At 34.0% G+C, this 9622-nt stretch overlaps 1 long non-coding RNA gene across 1 annotated transcript; it reads right to left on the bottom strand.

Moving 5' to 3' along the window:
* Positions 1-303: 303 nt before the first annotated feature.
* Positions 304-4488, bottom strand: LOC130214664 (uncharacterized). Its single transcript, XR_008835625.1, has 5 exons — positions 4460-4488; positions 4131-4230; positions 3902-4048; positions 763-867; positions 304-674 (listed from the first exon to the last, which is right to left on the bottom strand). It is a non-coding gene; the product is annotated as an uncharacterized LOC130214664 (long non-coding RNA).
* Positions 4489-9622: the final 5134 nt, after the last annotated feature.

Here is a 9622-nt window from a genome sequence, read left to right on the forward strand (position 1 = left end):
CCTTGAATTTTAACATTGAGATTGTTGTATACATGTAGGCATCTGTCCCACATTTAGTTATGTACTTAGTTTATTTAATTATTTTATTCCCCAATTACAGTGTTTTTGATGCATCAAAGTGTGTGTGTGTGTGTACACACATACATATACACACATACACACATATACATACATACACAGCATACATACATGAATACACACACATGCATGCATATACGCGCACCACGCGAACAACACACGCGAACACACACCACACACACACACACACACAAAAAGTATTCTCTGGAATATTGTTCACAAATCAGTCATGCAAAACAAGACAATGCCCTCAGTTTAAATTCTGTGTGGTTTTTAATGTCTGTCATTTAAAAACTGCTTATGAAAATATACATTAATAGCTAAAAATACAAAGAAAAGGGTTTTGTTTTCTTAATGGTGTGGGAAGAAACATATATATTACACAATTATAATTTACAAAAGGTATTTGTATTGTTTTAAACATATGCACATATTTACAAGAGCACATACAAGTCATCTTGCATGTTCACCTTCTTTGTGTCGGGATGACTTTATTTCCACTGGTGGCCACTGGGATGAGAAGTTTGCGATACTCCAGCGGGAGATACTTCTCTATCAGCACATTTACAGGCGTGCTGTCTGTCACAAAGCCCTGTCTGAGAATAACAAGTACTTCAACAACTAAAAACAGCTGAAGTGATTCTAAGAGTTTTGGAGAATGCTGTAAAAAAATTTGACATTTACCTTCTCATGAGGAGCTCAAATCCTCAACCTCAATAGTCTTTCCGTTTGGCATGAGTAGCGTACGTTTCTAGATCATCTGCTAGCCGATCGAAATACTTCTTCAGACTGGGAGGAATAGAAAACACACACAAACAAACATTACAACTTCTTCTAGTGCTGTCTAACAATTAATCCTAATTGCACACAAAAAAAAAAATTGTGTTTGCATAGTATGTGTGTGTGTGTATATATAATTATTATGTATGCATAAATACAAGCATACATAAAATACAAAAACCAAAATATTTACATATTTTTGTATATCATTTGTACTGGATAATTTTTACATCCATCAATCTATACATACGCACATATTCATATACACATATATCCATACATATTTGAATACATTATATATACACAGGTGTAAAAGATTATGCAGTACAAATGATAATAGCCAAAACACATTGCATGAGTAAAAAAATAAATGTTTATTTCATGCCAAAATCATTAAAATAAAAGTAAATATAATCTTTCCTGAAGACATTTTGTAAAGTTCCTTCCATAAACATGTCAAAACTTAATTTAGGATCAGTCAGGGTTCCCCGTGCTTTCATGAACAGCAGGACTCTAGGACGTTTTTAAAGCTCCATTCATTTTAAAGCAAGCAACTTTGTAATTCACACCCACAGCATACGTAGCGCAATAAAAGTCTTTACTGTACTTATTTCACATATACTTATTATTTATGTTGTCAATAATTTCCCAAAAATTTACCGTTTTAATGACGTTCAAAGAACTTTTCATTAAATTTGTTGAATTAAATACTGCCAATAGTCAAATGCGTTTTTTTCCAGCAACAACAACAACCTGAATAATGACAATGAAAGAAATAATAATAATAATAATGAGGAGAAAACAGGAGGACCAGTCAGGGGTGCGTTTCCGAAAATCATCGTTAGCCAACTAAGGTCACAAGTTCCCTCACTACAAACTTCGTCAGTGATTTGGCATTTCCCAAATCCATCGTTTCAAAGAAACATTCACAAACTGCGTCGCAAACTTGTGCACTTGCGGCTACACCCTCTAGAGCTATAGTTAGAAACATAGTTCCTGGCTGTGTTCTATTCCCAGTCCTATCCCCCTATGCCCTATTCGTTTAGAACATTTAAACTTGGAATGATTAAAAAAAAAAAACATTAGTCATCTCTCTTTTGTGTAATTTGCTTTCAAAGTATTTTTACAGTTCAGTTTAAAGCGATCTTCGTGTTTATAATTTGGCTCTCATTCACAGTGCACTCTGAAACATGAATGAAGTAATTTTGCACACAGCCCGAGCGGATATTATGTTTACTTCTCCAAAGCTAGTATATATATATATATATATTTTTTTTTTTTTTACAGTCATCGCTCCAAAGCTTGTGAAACAAAAAACATGGCATACGTTAATGCTTTATTTTATAGTAGGTTATTTATTAAGAAATGTAGCCTACTGTATATGACATGGGCTGTGTTTAAAACATTTCTGCAGTGGTTTACTGTGTTAAATTGTCAATTTAATATGGAAAACGCGTGCTGTTTTTATCAAAACTAATATTGTATTTTTTTTAATGCAAGCGTGTGTAAAACAAATATATTTGCAACAAAGAAATTATGGGGTTTTGCTCTAAAGAAGTTGTTACCACCCCCTTTTAGAGCATCACTATGGGCATTTTACATTATAACTAACGTGGTTCAAACGATGGATCTGCAGCAGAGTAAACTATGGGTTTTGAAAAGCACTCGTCACTACATCATTCTGCCAAACGATTGCATCTACTATGATAGTTTCAGCCGCGAGTTAGTACGTGTGTTTGGGAAATGAACAGTAATAATAATAATAACAACAACAAACAACACCACTAACAACAACAAAGTAGAAGTAGTAATATTAATGATAATAGTGAGGAGGTGAGGGGAGGTTGGGAAATCAGGAGGAGGACAAATAATGATAATTATGATGATGATAATAATAATAATAATAATAATAACAACAACAAGTAGAAGAAGAAGAAAGGGAGGGAAAAATGGATTAAATGGGTCAAATGCAGTTTCTGAAATATTGATCAAATGTGCAGTATTCGTCAGTGTTATTGTACAAGATTTAAATTCAAGATTTTAATTTAATTTAAGAATTTCTCAGTTTTCTTTTCATTCTGTTCTTGACAATGGAGTACAATTGTTGAAAAAAACATAAATCTTATTTAATTTTTAATTGAAGCATTTTCAAAAACCTGTGTTTGTTTTCAAGCACTTTCCAGGCCTTGAATCCATATTTCTGAAATTCGAGTACTTTGATGAAGCGTGGGAACCCTGGTCAGTAATATGCATTGCTAAAACATTAATTCAGACATCTTTCTCAATATTTAGATTTTTCAAACTCTCAGATTTTCAAATAGTTGTATTTCAGATACATATTATACAAACAAATCATACATCAACTTAATTAATTGCTCAGTTTTTACCAAAAGTGAGCCTTATGGGTAGTGGTTTTTGAGGTTCAGGGTTAGCCATACACAATATTTTGCACAGTACACAGATGAATATTACATAAATACATTTACTTATAAAGTCAGAATTATTAGCCCCCCCTGTATACTTTTTCCCCGATTTCTGTTTAACAGAGAGAAGAGTTTGTCAACACATTTCTAAACATAATAGTTGTAAATAACTCATATCTAATAACTGATTTATTTTATCTTTGCCATGTTGACAGTTCATAATATTTGACTAGATATTTTTCAGGATTAACTAGGTCAATTATGGTAATCAGGCAAATCATTGAATAACAGTGGTTTGTTCTGTAGATGATCAAAAAAAAATATTGCTTGCAGGGCTAATACTATTGACCTTCAAATTGCTTAAAAACTGCTTTTATTCTAGCCAAAACAAAACAAATAAGACTTTCTCCAGAAGAAAAAAATATTATAGGAAATACTGTAAAAAATCCCTTGCTCTGTTAAACATCATTTGGAAAATATTTGAATGTGAAATTCACAGGAGCCTAATAATTTTGACTTCAACTGTAGGATGTGATGAATCACAATCAATTTCCTGACAGCACTAATAACACCATATTTTCATGCTGATAAATGTAAATAATCCTTCCACAAGTGCTTACATCTCATTAATGACAGGATAGACATCACTGGCCACCTTGGTCTTGGCGAAGTGCTTGAAGATGCTCATGACGTAACTTTTGGGAAGGACATCGGTCCCTGTTTGACGCTTCTGTCTGGGGGCTCGTCTGGACACCTGAGGGCCAGGACTGAGAGAAATTGTGTTTTAAATCTGCATTAGGAATCACTGTACGATTGATATTGGGAATACGAATGTTGTTGGTTAAATACCCCGCATTCACTTCTTTGAGGACTGTTGGTGTGGTCTGCGCAGAAAGACTTGCGAACACTCTCTTCTGTTTCACGAATGCTGGAGTTTTTATAGACAGTTCTGGAATATAGGATGGGATGGATTTACTAGGTATGTGTTTGAGTAAAATGTTAGTATTTGTATTAATATTATTCTAAACAAGGTCTGATATTTCTTTTAAATATCAAACAAAACTATCATTGTTGGCATGTTTATAGTACGACCTTAGCATGTTCTGATATGTTCCTCCAATACTGTGGTTGTTATAAGTGGGAAAGAATGTGATTTCAAGGATTATAAAACAAGTCACCTGCACTGCGAGCATCATCTCTTCATCAAATCCTCTTCCCTCCTCTTCCTTGCGCAAATTCATAGCTCTGATTGCTGGTTTCAGAGTCAATAATCTCCTCTTCCTCCACCACAGCTTCAGACGTCAGATTAGCTGGCTCTGATTCTACCATCTCTTCTTCCTCTGCAGGCTGAAGACTCTGATTGGCTAACTCGGACTCCATGTCCTCCTCATCCTGTGGTGGTTCAGTGCTCTGATTGGTTGGTTTAGAGGTTATTAGATCCTCCTCATCATCATCATCATCACTGCACTCTTCATCATCATCATCATCATCATCATCATCATCATCAGGCTTAGTGCTCTGATTGGTTGGTTCAGAGTCTATTGGCTCCTCCTCATCATCATCACCATCATCAGGCTTAGTGCTCTGATTGGTTGGTTCAGAGTCTATTAGCTCCTCCTCCTCATAGTCATCAGGCTTAGTGTTCTGATTGGTTGGTTCAGAGTCTATTAGCTCCTCCTCTTCATCATCATCAGGCTTAGTGCTCTGATTGGCTGGTTCAGAGTCTATTAGCTCCTCCTCTGCAGGCTCAGGGGTCTGACTGGCTGTCTCTGAGTCAATTAGCTCCTCCCTCTTCTCCTCCGATTGGGTGACATCATCATCATCATCATATTCAATAATCTGTGGCTGATCATTTTCATTCAAACTATCTTCATTTTGTGTTGACCACTGTTCAGATGTGATGACTTCTTCATGGTGGATTTGAGGAGACGTAGGACTGACAAGTGCTTGTCTTTCTTCATCTGTAATGTTCTCCAAACTCTCTCTGTCCCCATCAATTAAATCCAGAAGATCTGAACAACAACAACAGTGAGCGTCACAAACCAACTTTCAAATGTAAACCCATTTTAGCCATCACTAGTAATGAACCTGCCTGTTAAGTTAGAAAAGACCATCACTGCATCCCAAATGGCACACTATACACTTATGCACATGCACACTCGACAGCACAGTATATGACTATAAAGCATGCATTTAAAATAGGCCTGTGACAATAATCAATATATCGACTTATCGCACAACACATTGAAATGATCTCAATCATTTTTGGTGAAGCAATATATATTATCCATACATAAAAACCAATTCTAGCAACATTTTAGCTGATTGTGGAACATCTCTATCTCTATTGGAGGTGTCGGTGTCAGTATGGTTAAAAAACACTATAGTATTTACTGTAAATTACTTTAGTATATTTTCATGTGGGTGTCTGACAACTGAAAATAGATCTGGCAGCAGATAATTACAGCCTCTGTTACTTTTTCACCTTGCACTTTATTGTTAACATTTCTTATATTTCTTTAGGATATGCGTTTTTTCACATTCTGATTTCAAAGGCCTGATTATTAAAATGATTATAATTAATATTCTCAAGAAATGAAATATGATGTGTTCTTTGGAAGAGTGTACTTGCATTGTGACGATATTATACTGTCATTCTGGCATTATATGATGAGTGAATTAAATGTCTTAAAATGACAATAATATCGTTTATCGCAATATATTTTGGTTGCAATATATCCAACAACAAAAATAGATTTCATGACAGGCCTATGCATTAAATTCCTATGAATTTCTGGTTTAATTTTTATACTTACCCCAAGCTACACACCTTTATGTAGATTTATATATTGTAAATGAAACATATTTAGGCATGGGATGATAACTGGTTTCAAGTTTTAGTGTGGTTGGTTAAAAAGGTACGAGTATTTTATTTAGTTTTTTTTTCGGGCAACAGTATCTCCAGCAGAAAAGGATCCTCCATTATCAAAAGCTACTGGTTAGTCCATGATTCAGAAACAAGATTCTCTTACAGACCATTTTGAGGGATGTAAACAAAAACAATTGTCCCTAATGCATTTCCTGTTTTACATTTCTAGTGTTTTAATTTCCATAGCTTCTGAGAATCCAAAAAATTGATAATGTTATGACAGCTGATTTAACATTAAGTTATGAGTAGTAAATTATGAATAGTTTGATAACAAGTAGGAAATGTTCATGGGCCAATGACATGAGCATATTGAAAAGTCTATAAACCAACTTCCAAGCATTGCTATAGAACTAATGAAGTCAATAATTTATTTGAATTATTTAGCCTGACAATTTTCACTGTTCTAAAATATTTTAAATGTTTCTTAAATTAACTGTATTTTGTTTAATGAAGAAAAAAGTTTTGTTTTTTTACCCCAGACATTTGAAAGAATATATTTTAGAGCAGTAATCAACAATACTGTGATTTTTATCCAAGGTCACCATACCATCAGAATCTTATACCGGCCCATGCTTAAATACAGTGCTCCGCATAATAAGTACACCCCTCACAAATCTCTCTTTTAAATTTCATATTTTAATAAGAAGCTATTACCAATATAATTTTTAGTGCATATCCATTAGATTAGTCAGTATGAAGCCAAATCTGGAGCTTATCTAACAAATAACTTATGATAACGGTTCAAAAACTAGTACACCCAAATGTACATGTTATAGAAAATATTAATACAAATTTAAAAAGGAGGAAAAATCAAGAGAAGCAAAAAAAAAAGTGTAGATTGTCATTTGTTTTTAAATATTTTGCTCAAATTAATTGTATTATCTTATCAATTTCTAAATGTTGGTGACTAAAATATATTTTAATAAATATATCTGTTTTAAATCAGTTTTGTTTAAATGCAGCAAAATTGCCTATATTCATTGAGAAATGGATAAAAATAATTTCAAAATGGGCTGTACTCTATGCTGAGCACTATATATTGTATCAATGTATTCTATAGCACCTTGCATTTGAGACTTTGAGAGGATGCATCTATGAAATTTAATCAGACATCAATCAAATGTGATACCATGAACCTCAAACATTAGCTAACCCAATGATTATTGGTTATTATTTAGACATTGAGCATCAGCCAATCAGAATGAACCATGCAATATGGACCCTTTTCACAACACTGATATGACATGTTTAACAGTTATTAGCATCTTAAATCCTTGAAAGTTTTTAATATTTCATGTTTTTTTTTTACATATAAACATTTATATGCATTTATGCATGTAATATATTATCTTTGTGTAAAATAACGAATAAAAAAAAAAACGAATGACCTTTTGTGTGGGGCATTTGTAATGCAGTGTCTATGGGGACATCAGGACAGTAAATTTGACGCTATTCTCTCTTTGATTTTATTTATCAGTCAAAATAATGCTTTGTTGTACTCTCCATTCACTGAACTCTAAGTTTACCCAACTATGACAACTTCCGCTACTGAGAAACCCAGAAATGTGAAAAGGGTACACTGTCATTTCAGTCTCCTTGTCCTCACCTTTCTCTCTGGGGTTCAATCCAGCTCCAAAACTCTTTGTGACTCTTGTTGAAGTGCCTGGAACTGCCAAAACAGCCCCTGCTCCCTCTGAACCGTGAGCTCTGCGAGTTATTCGCTCTGGATGATTCAGCCCATCAGAGTTCTCTCAACATATTCAACCTCACTTCCACCACGTTCTCGAGTTCAACATGTTCCACAATCTCCTCATGAGCGATTTCCTCCACAACCACATAATTTTCACCTGATAATCGACCTTCTAGCTCTGCATTCTGAGATTCGGGAGGTGATTCGTCATTGCTTGTGTTGGAGCAGTATAATATCATATTCAGTATTCAGAAACACTTCATCTCTCGGGATTCTTGGGACGAAGGCACCACCCTTCATCATTCAGTAATAGTGACTCCATCTCATTCTTTTTTTCGTCTTGAATTAATATCTTTGAGTCTCGATCATTAGGAATTTCAGTGGCATGATATTGTTCATCCTTTTCTGTCTCCCTCTGTTCATCATTCTCCATCTCAGCAGACGGTCCAACAGTGTCGTCTTTTTTCATCTGGACGTAAAGTTCTGTGACATCATTGAGGCCTAGTGTAAACTTCTGCCATGAAGAATCGTCTAGAGTTTTTCCTGCCAAGGATACAGATTGTTCTGGAGGAAAACAGGAGATGGAGAGGAAAACAGGAGATGGAGAGGAAAACAGGAGAGGAAGAGGGAGAGAGAGGGAGAGAGGGAATTGAGGTTATGGGCATAGCAGCTTCTCCGGCTTTCCATTGTCTTCATGTCAAATAAAAAATTATAATAATAATAATTATAACTAAATAAATAAATCTTTTATTTAATAAAAAGTTTTGCTTTCCAAAAAAATAAAACAAATAATAATATAATAATAATATAATAATAATAACAATAAATGCATAATAAACAAGATACAAATCTCAAACAGCTTTATAAGATTTACTTTTTCTAAAACATTTCATTTTTGAAGGATATCCATTTAAAAATAAATCCTATAAAGACAAATATCATTGTCTGATAACATTACAAAATAGGGCATTTTAAAAGTATATATTAGGGCTGCGCAATATATCTTTTCAGCATAGATATCGCAATGTGTGTGTGTCTGCAATAGTCACATCGCAGGATATGCAATGTTGAGGGATTATAGTTGATCAGCACAACAACTCAGAATACATGAGATTTGTGGAGTCATCGCAAAGTAAAACCAAAACAGAGTGAATCTTTATCATTTGCATGTGTTTTAAAGGCATTTCAAGAGAGTTTAAAGCATTCGGCCACAAAAATGTACAACATTTGTAACTTTAATGAAGGTTAGTTTTACTGAATTATTAATACAATGAGGACTACATAGTTATTTTACATTCCATCCAATTTCTGTACCTGAACAATGTTTGACTGTCCGTATGCCATAAGGCACCTTTATTCTTGCTTGCAATTTGTTCAATAATTTTATACATGATTCACACCCTTATAAAATCATCCCAATCAATCTAAATTCAGGTTTTTTTTTTTCAAATACAGCTATTGAAGCTATCTGGGAAATTGTATTCATATCACAATAAATAAATCGCTGAAAAACAAAATTTCGCAATGTCAGATTTTTCCAATATCATGCAGCCCTAGTATACAGTATATAACTGACAGTGAGGTTGCTATTGGAATATTTACAAAAAACAGAAGAGAAGCCATGTTTAGGTTAACATAGTTGCTGCACATTTTCACAATCATATTTACACCAAGACCCAGTAAAATAAAAATTAATACTTTACATTAGAGTGTGTATATGAC

This window comes from Danio aesculapii, chromosome 21 (assembly GCF_903798145.1).
Source record: "Danio aesculapii chromosome 21, fDanAes4.1, whole genome shotgun sequence".
Classification (NCBI taxonomy): Eukaryota; Metazoa; Chordata; class Actinopteri; order Cypriniformes; family Danionidae; genus Danio; species Danio aesculapii.